The 20671-nt window shown below is 50.3% G+C and overlaps 1 protein-coding gene across 4 annotated transcripts in view; it reads left to right on the forward strand.

Annotated features, from left to right (window-relative positions):
• Positions 1 to 2943: 2943 nt before the first annotated feature.
• The window catches only part of PSD2 (pleckstrin and Sec7 domain containing 2), a 91939-nt gene continuing 74211 nt past the window's right edge, over positions 2944 to 20671 (forward strand). For 3 of the 4 annotated variants that reach the window (XM_086758638.1, XM_086758640.1, XM_086758641.1), the window contains exon 1: positions 2944 to 3072. The gene's annotated coding sequence lies outside the window, so the exon portion shown is untranslated. Of the gene's footprint in view, positions 3080 to 20671 lie in introns of all 4 variants that reach the window. The other variant, XM_086758635.1, reaches the window with a different exon arrangement.

Here is a 20671-nt window from a genome sequence, read left to right on the forward strand (position 1 = left end):
ATCCCACCTGTCCAGCCAGGTCCCTCAGTCTTGGCATGTTCAGCAGTACTTCTCCAGGGGAAGCCAAACCATCAGCATCTTGGATGTTCCAGAGACTCCTGAGGCACACAGGCTGCAGTGGGGCTAGCTGTGCTCAGCGCCTTCAGACGGGCTCTGCCTTACTCACCGGTGCATGCAGTTAGCTCTCCCTGCCTAGGGTCTCATGCATCAAGAAAGGAGGGGATGGAAGTTGTGGAGGTGACACTGAAAACATGAGTCAGAGCTGGGCAGTGTGGCGTGAAGCCAGGGACCAGTGTTGTGTGCAGTGCATGGCACAGGTCTGCTCACCTCAGGGTCAGGCTAGGACCTTCCCCTGTGCCGTGAATTTAGAGCGGTGCTGGGAAGGGAAGAACTGCTTCCAAACAGCATCTTCTGGCCTCTAGAGCATCCCCCCGGCTACCCGCGTTTGCAGCCTGGGAAAGCAAGCTTATGCTACCTGAGTTTTCAACCCAGAATAGCCAGCTCCTAGGCAGTCTAGGTTCCTGAAGGCACTGAGCTGGAGAGCCATCAAACCAGGAAAAACAAGCATTGCTCCTATGCTGATCCAGCAGCCTTCATTTTGCCAGCAGGTGCCTTTTGTCTCTCATAAGAGCCCCTTAGTTGGAAGAAACATTTGAACCTAATTGTTAATCTGACTGCACCTCGGTTCAGGACAATTGACTTCTGCAAACAAGGCGTTCTGTGTTTCCAGGTGCTATGCCCTGCAAAATGCTGAATACTTCCAAGGGCAAGAGGGAGGGGGAGAGGGACACCCAGAGAAAGGAAAGCATGGCCTGTATGGGTGCGGGCACAGAGGAAGAAGGGTAATGAGAAGAGGAAGAAGTGACCACCTGGGAAGAACAACAAGCAGAATAAGGCTTTTTCATTTACCTGGACCCCACTCTGGGGCAGTCTGATGTTAAAGGAGTCCATTGTTTTAAACTACCATGTCAAAAATATCAAAATTTGGTGTCAAGGTTCAATGAACTAGGGAAGGACTGTGGTAGTTCCATCCTCTGCTTTGAGGGTCATCCAACATGTACCCACATCAGAGCGAGGGCAGTAAAGATGCCGGGGAGCATCCCTTTCACCAAGCTCCTGTGAAGAGGACGGGGTCCCTGCAGAGCATGGGGCTCAGCTTGGTGCGGTGGCGGATGGGCTGTGCATCCCTCCACCGGCTGCCACCGCAACATTGCTCTGCTCCATGCTGCATCAGACAGCGACATGAGCTTAGCAACATGAGCACCCACCAACACTCCAGCCTGCAGCACCATCAAGAACGGCTCAGTGCACCTACTTGGGGCTGCAAAGGCCTGGGGGAGCCAAATAACTGCCTGCTCGAGCAGTGCCCATGCTCTGTCACTGCAGCCCAGGACTTTAAACTGAGTGCCTGCAGCTGCACGGGAGGCTCAGTGACGCCATATCAAAGGATGTGGGGTAGGGCTGCATGACTATCTTGTTCTGTGCTTCTTTCTCCTGGGGCCTCCTTGGTGCTGCCAACTTCATCATATATATACATATATATTTAAATTTTAAGTCACATGATAGAAATGTTGGTCACCTAAAAAGCAAAGAAAGTTTTTCTCTTGTGTGAATTACCATGAAAAGCATGAAAAGGACTTGCACATAGGTGAAAAAATGCCTGTTGTGGCACCGAGGGGCACCTACTCACCCTGTAAAACATCACAGCATGAGTCAGACAGGGATGGCCCATTGCCCCAGTCCAGTCTCTGCGACAGTTGTCCAGCTAACTTGCACTGGAGAAAGTCCTGGAAGTTAGGTCCTGCATCACCTTCTGCCATCTTTCTCACCATCCCCTGCACTGGTTTTCGGATCCCACTGTGAATTCCTTGCCCACATCAAAAGAGGGGAGACAAAAGAGGCCAAGTGACTATTTCTTGACCCAATATGAATGCCACAGACAGTGACACAAGCAGCAGCTTGGCCCCTGCAGTGCCCAGCTCCCAGTGCACTCATCCTGCCCTCAGTGTCCCCCTGCCCTCCCCTCTGCCTGGCTCCCCGCTCAGCCCCAACCCTACGCTTGCACATGCCAGCTGTTCAGCCTGACAAGCCGAGTGAGAACCCTGCCACGGCCACGGGAGTGGGGACGGGCTGCTAATGGAAACATCTCGCTTCAGTGTGATCTCCCTGACCTGAAATCCTCTGGAGATTTCTCTCCAGATTAACCTCATCCTGCTGAAGCCGAGCTTTCCTCCTGGTCTTGACCCCTTTCTCCCCACTTCAGAGGTTTCCCCGTGAAGGGTGTGGGCGGTGTCTCTCATGGTGCCTCGCTGCAAGCCTTTTGTGTGATCTCCCCATAGGCCTTCCCTTATCCAGAGGTTCCCGGCGGCTGCATCCCCTCCTGCCGATGCGCCGGGCTCAGCGGCTGGCACCGCAGCACCCCGAGGGATCCCGTGTCCTAGCAATGCTCCAGCCCAAAAGGTAGATGCTGAACACACGTCTGGTCCATCTGTCCGTGGGGGCTGCGTGCACAGGGCAGAGGGCAGCTGCTGCCTGGAGGGGAAGGGGCTGCATGCCCCCCCACACACGCCCTTTCCTCTCTCCCCTCTCCCTGGGAAATGGGTGAGGGGCACAGGAGGTTGGGCTCCTTCCCAACACCCCCACCCCGCTTGAGAAAACATCTGCAGTAGCCAGGAGCTGGTCCTTTTGGGGGTCCCCCCACCCCCAGGGCACAGGTCCCCCATGGTGGGGGGGAACCCCCAAACCCTGCCACACCCCCGTAGCTTGTCCCACCCGCGCAGCTCTCTGCATCCTTCTCCCGCGCCCCCACCGCCCCGCTCCGCGGAGCCGGGCGTAGAGCCGGACTCGTTCCGCCAGGGGGCGCCAAAGGGCCGCCGCCGCCGGGCCTTTTGGCGCCCCCTGGCGGAACGAGCCCGGCGCTACGCCCGGGATTCGACCCAGTCCCGGGTCTCCCTGGGGGGATGCAGCGAGTGGAGAGGGCGAGGAGCGGCTTTTCCATGGCCCCACGCGTGTCTCAGGGGTCGGTACCCGCCGCGACGGGGACGCGGAAGCCGAGACGGGCAGAGCGCGGAGGTACGGGGTGAGTGTGCGCACTGCCACGGTCGGGGAGGGAGCATGTCCGCGAGTGGGAGTGGGCACGGCCCCTCGGAGTGAGCGGTGGGCTCGGGGAGGGAGGGTTCGGCTTCCAGCCCCCACGTTGGAGGGTTGAGTCTGCTCCCCGGTGCCAGAGGGACGGGTGCCCCTGGGACTGTGGTGTCCCTCGAGAGAGAGGGATGGGGGTGTCCCCCGTGACAGAGGAATGTGGTTCGTCAGGGCTGTGCCGTCCCCTGTCTCAGCAGTAGGGTGCAGGATGCTTAGGGCATTGCATGCACACCTCTCTGCAAGCCAAGCAGTGCCCCAGGCTGCTGCGACCAACCCCAGGACCTCCATCCTCTTACAAGCAGCGTTGCATGAAGTGACACGCACTGAGCTAGAAGGCGGCTGTCCCTCCCTGAGACCCTCCAAGAAGAAGTACTGGGGGATTAAGCTTGTGCTCAAGTGGTGTCGTGCTATCTCAAAGGGCTGCAGTGCTTCTCAGGCTGTTCACGGAAGGACTTGGTGTATGGGTTTTTGAGGATTTGAGGCCTGGCAGAGGATTTGCTGCAAGGATTTTTATACTCTCGGGTTCCTGGCCAGCTGCTTCCTTGTCTAGTGCCTCTCCAGCTTTCTTTGAGTAACAGAGCAGGCTCAACTGGGCAGCAGAAACATCCTTTCAACCATCATCCAGTGACGTGTAAGGGATGAGCTGGAGAAGCAGCATCCCTGCCGGGCTCTAAGCAGCGTTTGTTTGCTCAGATGTCAGATGCACCAGGCTTACTGTAATTCCCTGACATAGTGGAAAGGCTGAGAAGCAGAATTAAAAAGGTGTGATCTGGACAACTCCATTCAAGCTGACTTGCAGGTCGCCTTGGTCTGATGGACAAGAATTGCACTGTGAAGGTTTCAGGCTCTGAGCAACCTGATCTAGTCGAAGATGTCCCTGCTTCTTGCAGGGGGGTCAGACTAGATGACCTTTGAAGGTCCCTTCCAACCCAAACCGTTCTGTGATTCTTGGCAAGCAAAGTTAGTAACCTCGTGGCAAAGTTGCAGGCTTAATATGCTGTCTCTATGGGAAGGGGAGCTCCTGCTATGAGGAGCAGCCTTCTAGTGCTATTAAATGTCTTCAGCCTCAAGTTCATTTTCAGTCCCTTTGGGTAGTGCTCGTAGGAGGGAAGCAGACCTTGCCTGTTGATTAGAGTTGAGTGCATCTGCTTTTACCTCTTTGTCAACGTGCTTTGAGGGAGATAGAGAGTAGCTTCAATTGTATGAGAATATTTGATAAATTAGGTTGCGCTTTTTTTTGTAATATCTTTAAAAAAATTAAAATAAAGGAAAATATTTATTACATCTTCAGAACTAAGTTCTTGTTTGTGGATTTGAGAAGATTCCTAAGTTAGGAATGCCTTTGCGTAGGATGAAAGACACGGTGGAGTAAAAAAGTCGTCGTCCCAAAGTGAGTACTTCTGTTTCTTTCTGCCTGGCAAAAATTGGCATCAGTATGGCAGTAAAAGGGGAGAAATGGTTTCTGGCTTAAGTGTGAGGGAGACAGCAGTTCTGTGGTTGTTGCCTGGGCTGGCAGAGGTGGTGTGTGAGGTGGTGGCCTTGAACAGCCAGCTTGTGCACCTACGATAGGCATCTGCAGCTCAGAGCCAGCTTCAGCCTGCACCCTGCTGTTGGCAAGCCAGATTTCACTATTGCGTTGTGACATCACCATTGCTGGAACCATGAATGGGTTAGGTGGCCATGGGCTGGAGACGGTGGTTTCTTCTGTCCTCATGTTTGCTGTCACCCCTGGGCTTTCCCCATTGTCATAGTTTAGCCCTGATCTGGACCAGACTACGCAGTCTCTCTCTCACTCCCCCCACCCTCCAAGGGAACAGGGAGAGATAATCTAGGGAAAAAGGCTCGAGGTTTGAGATAAGGACAGGGAGAGACCCTTAAAGTTACCATTAAGGGCAAAACAGACTCAACTTGGGGAAAACTATTCATTTATTACTAAAACCAAAGCAGGATAATGAGACAGAGAACAAGATAACCTCCCCCCACCCCTCCCTCTTCCCAGGCTTAACATCATCTCTACCACCTTCCCCCCCCGAGCGGCACAGCGGGGAAGAGGGAATGGGGGTTGCAGTCAGTTCATCACGTGTTGTTTTACCCTGCTGCTTTCTCCTCGGGGGAAGAACTCCTCGCATTCCTCCCCTGCTCCAGCGTGAGGTCCCTCCCACGGGCCACAGTCCTTTGTGAAACTGCTCTGGCGTGGGTCATCTCTTCAGTAGTGTTCACCTCAGTTTAGGGGCTGCTGTGGCTCACACCTGAGTTCACGGCTGCCCCAGACCACTTTTTGCACATCTGAGTTTAAGAAAACAAACCACACGTGGCAGGGAGGCCTTTCTCTGGAGGGGCTTAAAGCTTTCTGCAAAGGGACCTGGATGGTTTCCTACTGCCTCCTTTGAGAGCAGCAACAACAGGGAACAGGATTTTGAATGGCATCCTGAGACCTGGTGCTCCGGGTTTCCGTTTCAGCACAGGGTCCTGAGCCAAGAAAACTGACTGTCCTGCCAAGGCTGGGTAGGAATCTGGGCCCTGCGGCAGCCAGGCAGCCCCTGGCGTTAACTCCTCTCTGCGAACAGCAGCAAGGCTCCTTGGATGAGCATGTTATCTGCAGCATTCACGGTCTTGTTTCTTTCTCAAAGACCCATCACGCCTGGCTTAGCTGCAGCTTGCTGGCTGGTGGGCTGTGGAGCTTTTGAAGATGCTAGTACGAGCTCAGTGATGATCCTTAATCACTTATTTATCATGTCTTCTCTGAACAGTGGGCTGAAAGCCTGGCTGGGGGAAAGGTGCTGAGGCATGGGGAGTTGAGCCGACGTAGCTGGGCTTGAGCCAGGCGAGGTGATGGCCTTGGCAGCAGGCAGCCTTGAAGCAGTTGTTCTGGGACTTCAGCGGTCAGGCACATCGGGAATCTTCTTACGTTTTCTCTCTTGATGATAGTTTCTTGCAAAACCCTGGGTTTAGCAGATCAGGTAGAAGGGATCAGCTGTTGGGTTTGGACCTGCATATCCCAAAGGATCCTGGGGGCAGGATATCGCTTCTGGTAGGCAGGTAGACTGACTGTCAGCAGCAAGTCTAGCAGTCATCTCACAGAGATGAAGAGCTGCCCTGCTCTGACTGGGGACCGTTCGTCCCAGCTGCTTGCCTGGCCATACTACGTGTCTGCGCTTTAGCTGTCTCTCGTGTGCATGGACAGACTGCCTCCTCTGTATTTGCTCCTCCTGCCGTGGTGACCAGATGTCCTACTCTTTAGCGATGTTGTCCTACTTTCAAGTAGGTTAATCTATTTTTGCCTGGCCTAGAGTCTTGGACTGTCCTTTGTTGTGACTTTGCCTTTCTATGCATCCTGTGCCTGGCTTTCCTGTGGCAGAGGTAGAAGATCTGCGGGTCGTGGTCCCAAGCAGTACAAGCCATTTTCCTTTCCTCTGTTTCCTGGAGGAAGCACTTCGGACCTTGCATAGCAACCAACCTGGCAGATGGAGTGTGGGCTTGGGGACGTGGTGCAGGGTTTTGAGCCTGCCTCCTTAAAGATGAAGAGATGCTGAAGGTCCTCAGTGGGAAGGGTCGGGCTTCCAGCTTGCTTTAAGGGTCTGAATGTCCTTGTGCTGGCTGGCAGTGACGTGAAGGTGGTTGATCTTGTTTGCATGTCTTGTCTTCAAGCACCAGCACTCCCGGGATCTGGAACAGACATCTCGGCAGAGAAGGAAAGAAGGCCTTTTAGGGCTGTCAGTGAGCTGGGGTGAGGCTGAAACCTTACCCTGTAACTGAAAATAGAAGGCAGGTTGAAGCCTAGGTACTTCAGGGAACTACCAACTCACAAGCCTTCTTCAGAAAATACTTTGTCTTTGACTTGCCAGTTCCTGCTGATACTGATCTCTCTGACACGGGCTCTCCATAACCACTGGCTAGTTTACCCCTTAGCTTCAGTTTGCAAACAGTAGCTTCTTGTCCAGGCTAGCTGTGACACGCTGCGGTCTGCACACCTGAAGGGTCTCTGAGCTACTTGAGATGGACTTCAAGCGTCCTCGCATTGCTGTGGTCCTGTGAAAAGGTGAGAGGAGCTGGACAGGTAGGCTGTGCAGTGGCAGGGCTGGGAGGGAGCACGCAGGGTGGGAGCTGAAGGCCGATGAGTTTTGGACCAGTGCTGCAGTTTATTTATGGCCTGCTTAGCAATCTCAGTCAGGCAGTGTGGGTTAAGGCATCTCCTGTCCTGGATTGACAGTACAGATCCAATTAGCCATGAAAGACTCTAATTATTTGTCCTGAATTGCTCTGGTGGTAACCAAGGCTCTGCTATCTCCTCCTTTTGTCTGTGTCCCAGCTGGAAATGCCCCAGTGTCCCTGCATCTAGAACAGCAAGTGTGATTTGTGAGCAGAGTCAGCACAACCTAATCAAAGGAGACGGCTGTGAGTTAATGAGGGGATGGACCTGCTTCGTTAGTTTTCAGGAGTTCTCTAAAACCCATCCTGAGAGACAAAGGACTGAGATTATGTGTGGCTAAGATAAGGCTCACATGATGAATTCTTGTAGTGGGAGAACTGGATGGACGGGGTACAGACCATGCGGAGAGAGCGGGTGGCTGTTGGAAAGGATTTGGAAGCAGAGGGTCCTTCTTGCTGCTCATCTGTTTGTCAATGAACCAGCACAGAGGAAGCAGTTGGCTCTGCCTCTGGAAGAGACATCTCAGCAGAGAAGGAAAGAAGGCCTTTAGGGCCGCAGCCTGTCATGCCGATGGAGGTGACCGTCTGGGGGAAATGACCATTGCTCTCTGGGAGTGGGTCTCTGAAGTTTGGCCAACCCAACAGCAATGTTGGAGGGTGGCAGCTGAGAGGGAAGTCATGGGCATGAAATGGGGTTACACAAGCAAGGCCCGAGGACTTATTTTTTGCCAGACATGCATGCTAAGTTACAGCTGTGGATTCTCAACTGCAAAACTATTTTAAGGTGAAAAAAAGCTTTGCAGGGCATTTACCACATCTTCCTGCTCATTCTGGGTGCTCATTGTGCAAAAGAGGAGTCTCTGCTGTCTGTGAGAGAAAATGTGTCGTTTATGTTCTTAGTAACCTTAGCTCTGACCGAAGATGGCAGCGAATAGCTCTCAGATGAGACAGGGCAGCCAGCCTTGGTTTTAAAGCAAAATTTTACACAAATAATACTCAGCTCCTATATGAGGGGTCAGCTGAGTGCTTCCACCATTGTTTCCGGGTCACAGGATCCCCCCAAAATGGGTTTTATGTCACCATCTTGAGATGCTGCCTGAAGGCAAGCCGTGGCTTTGCTTACCACACACATTTTCTCTTTGCATGGACATGTGAGGCCATTTCTGCAACAAACCCTGCCAGCGACATGACTCTGCCCCTGACCCCGAGAGAAGGGGACACAGGGAGAATCAGCAAGGGTGCACACCTTGGTGGAAGCTGGGAGGTGTTCACAGGCATCCCTGGTGGGACCCAGGTTGCTGGAGGACTGAGTGCATCTCTCTGACCTTCAGCCAACGGACATTTGAACGGGACTGGTCTCTGCTGGGGCCAGTGCCCATCTCGCAAGGCTAGGAAGCAGCTGACGCATCCTTCAGGCACCTTGGTGTCCTGCCCCGGCAGGCCAGAGGCATGTCTGCCAAGTCCAACCCAGAGAGCTTCCTCCATACAAATGGGGATGGGGGGGCGACATGGGCTGCTAACGTACAAAAACTGTTTCTTTTCTGCCTGCTTGGAAAGTGGAGCTATTGAATTTTAAGCAGCAAAGACAAAACTCTGCTGAAGAGACCTCTTCTGTGCTCGCTTGGTGAAATCACTGATCACGGTCATGGGGGGGCCAGGAAGATGCCAGGCTTGGCCTTATTAACGACTCTGTTGTTGTCTGCTCTAGTTTGTTGGTTTTCACTCTGAGAGACGGTTTGCCAAAGCGGCCACTATTTTCCCCAGAGGAGCTTCCTTGCAAGCCGTCCCCGTGGTGGGGGCTGTTCCTCTGCATGGCTGGGCTTCACAACACTGGCTGCTGGGCCAGCCCATGGCGTGGCGCTGGCCTGACAGGCTGACCTGCAGTGCTCTGGGGACCTCCTTCGTGGACACAAAAGCCTGAACTTGTGAGTGGAGGGGGCACAGGCGAGAGGGGACAGAGGCTCTTTGTTCCACCAGGAGCTTTTCCCCTCTGGCCTTTAAGGGTGCCCAGCCTCACAGCCCTGAGGAGGGGCACCCACTTCTCCTGCCGAGGTCTCTGCTCTCTCCAACAGCACCACCTTGGCTGGACTGGGGACACAGCAGCAGCTTGACTCACATTTTTCATCCAATACTTTGACCATCCAGCAAAGCAGCTGTGGAGCTGCTCTGCCCTGCCCACCTGCTGTTTCCCACCCCAAGCTCAGAGCATCGGACCCTCCTGCCTGTGTTTTTCTCCTTGAACCACTTACTTTTAAAATAGAGCAATTATCTTCCTCCAGAAAGGAGCATGTTTGCACCAATCTAGGGCACTCTGACAGCACAACTCTCTTTGGGAGTGCAGTTGTGTTCCCTGCATGTGTGCCCGGCATGGCTGCGCGCAGCAGTGATGGGGAGGTCGCATCTGCGGCTGAGGAGGAGGGTGGTGTCAGTGGCTCGAGGTCTGAGAGGGGCATTGCTGGGGCTGAGCTGTGTCAGTGCTTGGACCCCGTCTTTTCTTTTTAACCACACACGTCAGAGGGGTGCAGGCTTGGCTTTCTGGCAGCAAAGCCAATATGTGAATGATCCCAAGTCTATGTTCTGCCAAGGTTCACAGCCCTACCTCCATGGCCAAGCCCTGAGGGATCTCTGGATGGGGAAGCTTACCTTGTCCCTGGGTCTACGTGGTAAGAAAATACAAATACTTGGACTTTCACCTACGTCTATGTCAACAAGTGATGGATCTGTGGGGCTGGCAGGAGCTTTGAGAGATGTCCTAGTCCACACTCATGCCTGAAGATTGGACCAGTTCTTACCTAGGTCATTGTGAACAGGGTCTTCTCCAATCTGCTCCTAAAATCCCTGCCCATGACCCTTACCTCTTTTACAAAATAGAGAGCTGATCATGATTTGGGGTACATAATTGCTTCTGGAATTAAATGCTCAGAATCTAAGGGGTCCTTTGCAGAATCTTGTTGCAGTGATGAGTTCAGCAGCAGAGTGGATTCTGCCAGTGTCAGCTACCACAGCGGTAGTGGTGAAAAGTGTTTACATTCCTGCATTACGTAGGTTGCCTGATCTCCTCTGTCTTGGGATCCTCCTGCTGTCTCGCAAGTCTACACCTAGCTGTTGTTTAATTGAAAAATAAGCAGGCAGGTATTCTAGAGGAAAATGAAGCTGGTTTATTCTTTATGCGTCCTTGATGCTCTCCTGACATCTTGTCTGGGGACAACAGCTGTAAGCCTTGAACTTGAATGTTTGTCTTGCAAAGCCAATTGTTTTAATTGGGAACAAAGCCATGGAACAGTGAATGTCCCATGCTGAGAAGAAAAGCAAGCTGACTAGAAGGTGGAGGCTGGGAGTATAAGGTATATCTTTATAACAGAAGGTATTTGACTACAGACACAAAACCAGACTGCTTGTCTTTTGGCTGATCTTTGTTTCCTTTCAGTGAAGCTGGAGCTACAACTTGCATTCTAGAAGTTGGAGACCTACAGAGGAATCCCAGATGAGCTCTGAGGTACTACTCAATATGTCCATTGGGCTTGACAGACCTTGAGATGCCAAAGCATGGGAGAAGACTGCAGGGGTCTCCATATTCCCTGAGTCAGCAGAGCTTCTCCATCCGGTGGAGACGTGGAAGAAAAAAATGAAAAGGCAAATTTTCAAAGGCTGAAGGAGTTGAATGTTCTCCATTAAAGCATTGTAAAGCACTGTGATCATCAAGCCTTCCCCAAGTGTCTGTCTTAAGCCAAACTCCTGAGCTCTTCTGGGTGGGGATCCAAGGCTACAAGATACACAAGGTCCATGCTTCCATGGACACCCTCTCAGTGGATCAGGTGGGGCAGAATTTAAGGCATGGCCCACCTGAGGAAGAGTTTCCCCAGGGCACAGACAAACTAGGACAGGATTTGGTTGCTTTGGACATCCCCCATAGGAGTGTTAAGCTTTCACCTCTATATCACAGATGCCTCAGACACTCTCAGGGTTCAACCCAGCAGCTTTGTACTCTGAATTACTCTATCACTACAGAGAAAATGCAGTGGTATAGATACAGCCAGGGCTTTGCTAATGCCTGGAAGCAGATTGCCGTCAGTCTTTTACTTGACATCTGCCATCTACAGCATCTGGAGTACATCCAGCTCTGGAGCCCGCAACTGCAGAAGGATGTGGACCTGTTGAAGCAAGTCCAGAGCAGGCCATGAAGATGCACCACAGGAGCACCTCTCCTGTGAGGCCAGGCTGAGAGAGCTGGGGCTGTTCAGCCTGGAGAAGAGGATGCTCCAGGGAGACCTTACAGTGGCCTTCCAGTGCCTAAAAGGGGGGTGATAGAAAAGACGAAGAGAAACTCTTCAGCAGGGCCTGTTGTGACACGACAAGCGGTAATGTTTTTAAAATAGAGGGAGGTGGATTCAGACTGGACATAAATATTTTTTCAATGACAGTGGTGGAGCACTGGCCCAGGTTGCCCAGAGAGGTGGTGGATTCCCCATCCCTGAAAACGTTCCAGGCCAGGCTGGATGAGGCTCTGAGCAACCTGATCTGGTTGGAGATGTCCCTGCTCCTGGCAGGGGGGCTGGACTGGATGGGCTTTAACGGCCCCTTCCAACCCAAACCCTTCTGTGATTCTATCTTTTACTAAGGCAGAGCAGTGTTGATGGATTAAGCTCCACTGCACTCCTACACTGGGTAAACTTACTGATATTGTGTATTTTTCATACTGGAAATTGGGATTTGCAGAGGTGAAGTGATCTGGTGAAGGAAGCCAGAGCTGTGGGGAGGGAGAGGAGAAGAACCTAGGAAAGCTGTAAAGCTGCCATTTTAGCTTGCTATACTGTACCCTGAGAACATCATCCTTGCTGGAGCACCCAGACCAGCTGTTGATCTAGTGGGAGCTGCTGGAGATTTGCAAGTAAAAGAGCTTTAAAAAAGGGACAATGCGGATTGAACCTGACATCCCATCAGATTCTCCTTCTCTTGGTCTCTGATCTACCAATAAGCACCTCTTCCATTTTGCATATAACATGACCTATTGTATAAATACTTAGTCACCCTGTTTGGAACTTTAATTATAAATGGAGATGAAGCTTTTGAAAGCTGCCTGTAGGTCTGAGCACCCAATTTCCATTAATTTTAATGAGAACCAGACATCCAAATCCCATTCGGTGGCTTTGAGCATCTCAGGCAGGAAGCTTCATCTGACATCCCCCTCCTTCTCCCCACTCTGCAATTTAAGAGTGAGATTTGCAAATACCTTACAAATCCTGCAAATTCCTGAGTTGCCCTTGTACAGTGCCATTGTTCTCTGCTGAGGATGGTTGGCTGGTAGCTTCAGAAGTATTTATAATAAGTTCATTTAATCCATTCTGTTCTTTTCCTCTGCACCTCTTCCACTCCACACCCCCCCAGCACTTTGAAACAGCAGTGCCTGAATGAACCCCCAGCCCGCGTAGTCTTTGACAGAGAAGCTTTGATGCTTGAAAATGACAGCTGCGCCGAGCAGATCTGAAATGAATGATTGAATTATCTGTCTGATTAAAAATGTGCTATGGCTTGGAAGATCTGATGGCAAGTATTCACTTAGACAATGGACATGAAAGGGAGCGTGTGTGCACATAGGGTGTGTGCTTGTGTGTGCATGTGTGTGCATTGAAAAAAACAGCCGGTGAAATGCGACAAACACCCTGAGCTGCTTGGAGCAGCAGCTTCTTAAGCTCCGCATCCTTTTAAAAGCTCAAAGTCTTCTTCGCAATGCTCAGCAAAAGCTAAAACTCAGCATGGTTGTGGAGATAATGACTATTTAGACAGACGTCAGCAGTGGTTTAGGAAATGGAAATTGAGTTAAAAGGTAGTGCAGGCTGGGGAACTACTTAACTGCATCTCAGTCCCGTACTGACCTGTGGCTGAGGAATGATAAACTCTCCCATTGGAAACACAGTTCCTGTCCTCTGTGCTACAGGCATGCACTCACGGTGTGGAGTGGCCCCAGGGATGCCAGCTCTATGGGGACGTCCCCTGTGATTGAGATTTTTAAGAAACTTGAGCCCCAGTGAGGTTATCTGTACATGGCTGGAAGGATGGAGACAAGAAGCTTTATTATGGCTGTGCCCTTGGTGCCGTCAGTGATGGCACTAGCAGATGTGTTAACGCATGAGGGATAGTAACAGACTTTCTAGACCTATGTCAGCTTCCTTCCCAGTCCCCATCTAGTGAATTGTCCCTTCCTCACAGAAATTCAGCTCTGCTAGAATGTAAGCAAAATATCTGGATGTGAAGTGAATGAAAAAAATTAAATTTAAAAAAAATGTTTCTTTGCAAATGAAATATATTTTGTCAGCTCAGCCGTTTCACAGCGTCCTGTGGGACTTCCACTTAGGAAAAAACATCAGGTCATGAAGGTTACAGTTATACTTCTTCATTGTGAATGGTCTTGTTCTGATAGTTTACTGAAATTTATTTTTGCCTAAATTGTTTAACTGCTCTTCCTCTCCCGGCTTGTAGAAGATCGCTATGTTGCCCTGACTCCTAGCTCAAAAGAAATTAAACATTGGCCTATAACTAATTATTTTATCAGAAATAGTCTTGGTTTAGCCTCTCAGTCCAGCCACTGAATAATTTATTCTTTGCCCTTTCAGTGCCACTAGCTACAGTGATGTTAGGTGTCTGTAATGACTTCAGCCATGCAGTTTCGTGCTCCCTGTCGCACTTCCAGTGGTCATTTCAGCAAGATTAAATGCTACAGCTACAATAGTCCTAAGGGCACACATAGATAATGGTAATTCAGCGGCATCTGTGTTGTCTCACAATTAGCAGCCCAAAACATCCCTCTTATGGAATCCACTTTGGCAACCCAGGAACACTCAGAGTAGAGAAGATGCTGAGATCCTCCTTGCAGAGGCTCATGCAGAAGAGCAGGTTCAGGAACATCTAAGGAACCTGAAGGTGCACAAGTCCATAGGACCCGATAAGATGCCTCAACGGGTCCTGAGGGAACTGGCGGATGAAGTTGCCAAGCCACTGGCCATGGTATTTGAGAAATCGTGGCAGTCTGGTGACTGCCAATGACTGGGAAAGGGGTAACATAACCCCAGTTTTTAAAAAGGGGAACAAGGAGGATCCGGGCAACTACAGGCTGGTCCGCCTCACCTCTGTGCCTGGCAAGGTCATGGAGCAGATTCTCCTGGAAACCATGCTAAGGCACATGGTGAGCAAGGAGGTGGTTGGTGACAGCCAACATGGCTTCACCAAGGGCAGATCGTGCCTGACCAATTTGGTGGCCTTCTATGACAGGGTGACAGCGTCAGTGGACAAGGGACGAGCAACTGCCATCATCTACCTGGACTTGTGCAGAGCATTTGACACTGTCCTGCATCAATGGCTCAATGTCCAAGTGGAGACCAGTGACAAGTGGCTTTCCTCAGGGGTCCGTGTTGGGCCGGGCCCTGTTCAACATCTTTGTTGGTGACATGGACAGTGGGATAGAGCGCACCCTCAGCAAGTTCACCGATGATGCCAAGCTGTGTGGTGTGGTCAACACGCCGGAGGGAAGGGATGCCATCCAGAGGGACCTGGACAGGCTGGAGAGGTGGGCCCATGCCAACCTCATGAAGTTCAACCAGGCCAAGGGCAAGGTCCTGCACATGGATTGGGGCAATTCCAGGCACAAATCCAGGCACAAATCCAGGAAAATGGATGGAGAGTAGCCCTGCGGAGAAGGACTTGGGGGTGCTGCTGGATGAAAAGCTCAACATGAGCTGGCAATGCGTGCTTGCAGCCCAGAAGGCCGACTGCATCCTGAGCTGCATTAAAAGGAGCATGGCCAGCAGGTCGAGGGAGGACAGGACCTGTTATCAGTAGCACCTTTATATGCATCTGAGTTTGAAATGTGGAGAAGTGAGCAGAAAGGAGATTGTGCAGTCATCCCGTACATTGATGTCACGTGCCTGGGCACTAAAAAGACATCAGAAATTTTCATTTCCAAAAATAAATAGGACATCCTGGATGACACTGAGACACACTGACACAAGCCCACAAGCCTGAATCACAGGACACCCTAGTGACCCCAGGGCTGGCAGGACAGAGAGATGGAGATGAGACCTTCACAGGAATCCAAGAGCCACGCGATGTCAGGCACATGGAGAAAGCCATGCTCTGCCTGGCACTTCTCACATCCGGCTGGTGGAGACCATGCTGGAGATCTTGGTGAGCTGGGGAGGTGCCACTGTGCAGGTCTCGCTGGAGATGTAGCAGAGCTTTGCCTCCCTGGGACAGCACTCGGCTGAAGCAGTGCTTGCAGGATGCATGCAGACAGCAGAGGTGGAGCTGTGGGCAGCTCTGGAGGTTGCTTTCCGTTGGATGAAGGGAGTGGATTTGCTAACAAAGCCCGATAACCTGTAGCCTTTTTTCTTCTAAATTTCCAGCCTTTCCTGAAACACGGTCCACACGCTTATCCTGATATACAGCCAAGGGCTGCTCTTCCATTCAGGTTCAAGTTGATCCGCCCCGGTACAGATACATCCCTGAAGACTACAAGGTCGAAGTAGGGGTGGACAAATAGCTCCCCCAAACAGCGTCATAACAAAGTGAAAGAGAATCCACATTCGTGGAACAGCTTTTCAGCATCAGGGGCAGATACTGAAGGACTTGTGCTGCTGCCAATAGCACAGCCCCAGAGTTTCTGAAAATGACAGATGATAATTTTCTGTTACCAGAAGTAACGTGGTGAATTTGGTGTAATTCTGTATCAGACCTCAATCCAACAGATAAAGGTGAATTGATTACTGAGCTCAGAATTAATGGTTGCTTAAACCACCTAATTGCGTTTGTTACGAGCAGAATCTAATCCTAAATTGATAATACATATGGAAGGCACTTTGAAGTGGTAAATTTTCTGAAGCTGAGAACAATTACAAGAAAGAAATGATTGGAGGAAAAACTGAGACGAAATAATGTGTGTTAAAAATGAGGGTTGTTTAAGAAAACTTTGATAGATGCTGTCTCCTCCACAGCATGCACACAGTTTTGCAGTCATCAAGGACATTCTTAGCTAAGAATCTATCACTGTTAAGGAAGAGAAAAATAGAAATAATAACAGTAATAAAAAACGCAAATAGAAAAAGAAGGGATTTGGTAACCAGAGCTATGAATTAACTGTTATGTAATGCAGAGACCTGGAAGGCTAATTTGAAAGAGCAGTCAATGCAGATAATGTTTGCTAGCATTAAGGAATATAAAAGAGTGTGCATGTGTGTGTATTTATATGCATATATGTCAGGAAGAAAACAAATGCTGTGTGTTGTTTTTAGATGAAGGTGGTAAAAGAGTCTGCTCTGATGCTGCAAAAAGAAAAAGAAGTGTCCAGCCAAAGATTCATCGCTCTGGAGAAAAGTAATCATGGGTTTTTATCTTCTGGAGATAATGGGAAGTTTCTTGTTCCAGTAGTAACCAGGCAGCATATTAAATGGCAACTGGTAAACTGAAATGTTTGTACATGTCTAGAACTAGAAAACATTGAACAGTTCCATAAGACGTGTCTGAGGAATCCTTTTAGGGTGTTGATACTTCACATATATTGGTACCTGGGGCGTTGGGGTGTATGTGCACCTCAAATAAGTCAGACGAAATAGAATGATATTTGTTTAGGTGAGACGATGAATGGCAGTGAGGGGGAGAGTCATTGCACTGGAATGATGGAATCATGGAAGAGATGCTACAGACCCCTTGTAGCCAGAAGAACCGCGGACTCCCTGTGTGACCTCACAGAGTTTGCTTGGGACCTCAGTAGCCGAGGATACAGTTTTTCATACACTAGAAGTTAGTGAACTTAGGACAAGTCAGATGCTGAGAGTAGTCAGGTCTACTTGGGAAGCTGATCTTATGTCAACTATGGGTTCTCAGGAAGACAAATGCAAATTCATACACTCAGGAACCCCCCACGAGCAAAGGGAAGATGGTGTTTTGGAGCACACTGACTCATCTGAAAGTTGACATGCAGGAAGATAGTGAGTGAACAGAGTGATCATTCAGCAGCATCAATCTTGCCTTCTGCCAAAACCTGAAATTCTGGGAATGATGTCTTCCACATTCCAGGTTGGGCTTTCCCAGACAGAAATGCCTGCACTGGGCAGGGGATCAAAAACCTCCAGAGCACATGAGGATTTCTTTAGCATGTGCGAGAGAGGTGACTAATCTTCATATAGGAGATTTGTGCTGTGCACAGTGTCATCTTGGGACTTCCAGAGGGCACTGGAGATTGTGGTGGCTGTGCTGGACACTGGCCAGACTGGTACTCAACTCTGAGTCCTGGCCCAGCACCCAGAAGGTTATAGAGGAGCTCGAAGAAGGGTATATTGTATAGAAAACTGGACTCCTATGGAGCCACTAAACAAGTTCCACTTGAATGTGTGTCCAGGAGGAGGTTATAAGGGGAATTGGTCACAGCCTATGGGGAAAAAAAAATTCCTAGGGGAAAATGCTTGCAGTAGCTGAGCTTTGGTCAAGCACTGGAACAGGCTGCCCAGGGAAGTGGTGGAGTCACCATCCCTGGAGGTGTTCAAAGAACGTGTAGACGTGGCACTGCAGGACATGGTTTGGTAGGCATGATGGTGTTGGGCTGATGGTTGGACTTGATCTTGGAGGTCTTTTCCAACCTTAAAGATTCTATGATTCCATGATCCAAGAAGAGCCAATGGTTGCAGGGTGACACCAGCCTACAGGCTGGGAGTCATTCTTCTAGAGTGAAGGTGCTTTTTTCCTGTATGTAAGTGGCAGTTTCTTTAGTGGAGGACACATTTCATCTGGGCTTGCGAAATGTCTCAGACCGAAGAGTTTTCAGCTTGCTGTTAAAGCAAAGGCTCCTGACAATATCCCTGTAATTCATGAGCCAGATAAGGTTAGTATCTCCCTCCCACACCATCACCAGACCTGTCATGACGCTGTGGTGTCCCAATGGCTCTGTGGTCCCCCACCAAGCATGAGCAACCCCAGAACAAGCTGTTGTGGGGCAGGAACTGATGCGACTGGAGAAGAGGAGCCAGCTGTGGGTCTCGTGTTCAGTGCCTGAGGCTTCAGCCCCAATCCAGCAAAGCGTGGGGTCTGTGGGGTCTCTCCAGGTGCCTGCACTCACGTGCACTGATGCATGTGTACACACACACACGAAGATCTATATGCTTTCCTTCTACCCTCTTCTGAGGGATTCTTCTGTTCCCTCTCCCCTTTCCATCTTCCCAGACTTACCAACCTGTTGGCCCTGAGGCCCTTCTGCCTCAGCGTTCTAAAGGAGCTCTTTGCATGCGGCCTTTTGCTTGTGATTATTTTTAAAGCATCATTTCTGCCTGTCACCCAGCCCAACAGGCTGGCTTTTCAGGACAGCCATAATCCAGAGCAAAGAGCTGATTTTAACTGTCAAGAGCAAGGCCAAGGCTCACAAGGACTGACCCTTCTTCTTCAGAGGGCTATTATTCCCCTCCACACCCCCCTACCTACACTACCTGCAAAAAGCTTGTGGCAAGATACTTGTAGAGCTTTCTCCTAATTCCGGCTTCCATTAGAGTGACTTGTATTGAAAGTTAGTGAGTCCCAGCTGGGAAATCCAAGAGATTTTCCTGAGAAAAACAGCTGTTGGAGGACGTGGAAGCAAAATGATTCCTGGGTGCATGCAAACACTTGCAGTGATTTTATTGAAAAAATTAAGGAGAAGGCTGAGCAGCACCCAGGGATGTCCTTGTGAGCCACATTTATTGCCAGGAGAAGGGCATGGCTGGAAAATGACTTGTAACAGGGATGTACCATTTCAAACTTAGGAACTAAGTGGCAGTTAAAATACTTTTAAATTGCCAAGTGAAGTAAAGAGACCTACAGGGGCTTGAGGGGTGGCTCCCCTCGTGTCAACACGGAAGGAAGGTGGCCTCTCCCTAGCTTGCTGCTGCTTCCCTGGGGAACTCGTGTCACAGGTGGCAAATGACATCTGCACGTTCATGTACATATCCAGGCAGTTAAACAGCATGTCCAAAATTTCTACAGTTTCAGAGTTTTCTGAGTTCCAAAATAATGTTATGACATACACAAGGCGTCTAACACAGATCTACCAGCAATCCAGGAGAAATATCAGTACTCCGTTTCTGTGAGGAGTGTCTCATAGATGATAAGGACAAGCACATCGCCCTGCTCAAGGGAAGAATGGAGGTTTCTCCCTGAATCCAGCTGTTGATCTGTGCATTTCCAGAAGCAGAGTGATTGATAACCCAGTTATTTGGAGCCTTGCTAGTGGATGTATTCTTAGAAACTAGAACCTCATTTTCTTATGCTGCAAAATGTCACTTCCTAGGACTGGCTGCGCAGAAATTGGATTTTGTTACTTGCCTTCAGATCTGAGGAGTACAACAGACTGATGAATATTGATTGTGCTTTTTTTAAATTACTTTTTTTTTTTTGTTAAAGCACCCTAACCTGTTAATTGGTTGTTTACAAATACATTAGAATTGATCTGAGAGAGGAGCAGGAGAGACTTTTTTTAATGGCGTAAGGCAAATTGTGTCTCTCAGATGAAGGAACCCTAAGGGAGGTTAACAGTCCCACACCTGGATCTGTCCAGCTGCGTACTGCCCTTGTCCACAGCCACGAGACCAATTCCATGTGTCTCCAGCACAGTAACCTTCATTCACACTTGTGTTTGTTGGATAACTCCTGAGTATAGCTGCAGGGTGGCTCATTACATGGCTCATTACCGATACTATCCCTGGCAAACAACCCTGTGTGCTGTGCTGTGGGGTATCCCTTCTGGAAGAATATACAGCCGTGTTCTGCTGAGCTGCTCCAGGACCCTATTTCATCTAATGGCTGTGCTTTGGTGTCTGGATGTATGGCTGTATACTGTAATGATATTTTTAATTTTTAATTTGGGATGTTAGGGATTTGTCTGCTCATTCAGTAGTGTCCGTCCCCGGCAACAAGCTTTCCAAGAGGCACAGAGGTCCAGGGAGAGGTTTTCTCCAGGGAGTAGGGAAGCCATCAGCTGTCTTTGAACAGGCAGCTGGGCCAGACACCAAACCCTTCTTCCTCGGTCTGAAGGTCCATCCTGGGGCTGCTCTCTGCATGCTGCTGTGGGAGCCCCATGAGCTGTTGGAAGGGAGGACGGTGCACACACATGGTGCTGTGGGCACCGTTGAGGCACAGGGCTGAGGGCACACAGGCATCACACATCCCTGTGAAGCAGTCAGGCAGATGGGTGAGCATCCTGGGCACCAAGATATGGGCGATCCCAGCGCAAAAGTGTGTGCCAGCTCCAGGTTAAGGATCCTGGTAGCCGGCCACTGCCCGAGTCGGCTCAGGCTGAGGGACCATTGTGCTCCAGCTGGGCAACTGGGACGAGAGAGCACCCACCACCTCTCACCTGTATAACCATGGA

Source organism: Chlamydotis macqueenii, chromosome 14 (genome assembly GCF_036417535.1).
Source record: "Chlamydotis macqueenii isolate bChlMac1 chromosome 14, bChlMac1.mat, whole genome shotgun sequence".
In the NCBI taxonomy this organism is placed as follows: Eukaryota; Metazoa; Chordata; class Aves; order Otidiformes; family Otididae; genus Chlamydotis; species Chlamydotis macqueenii.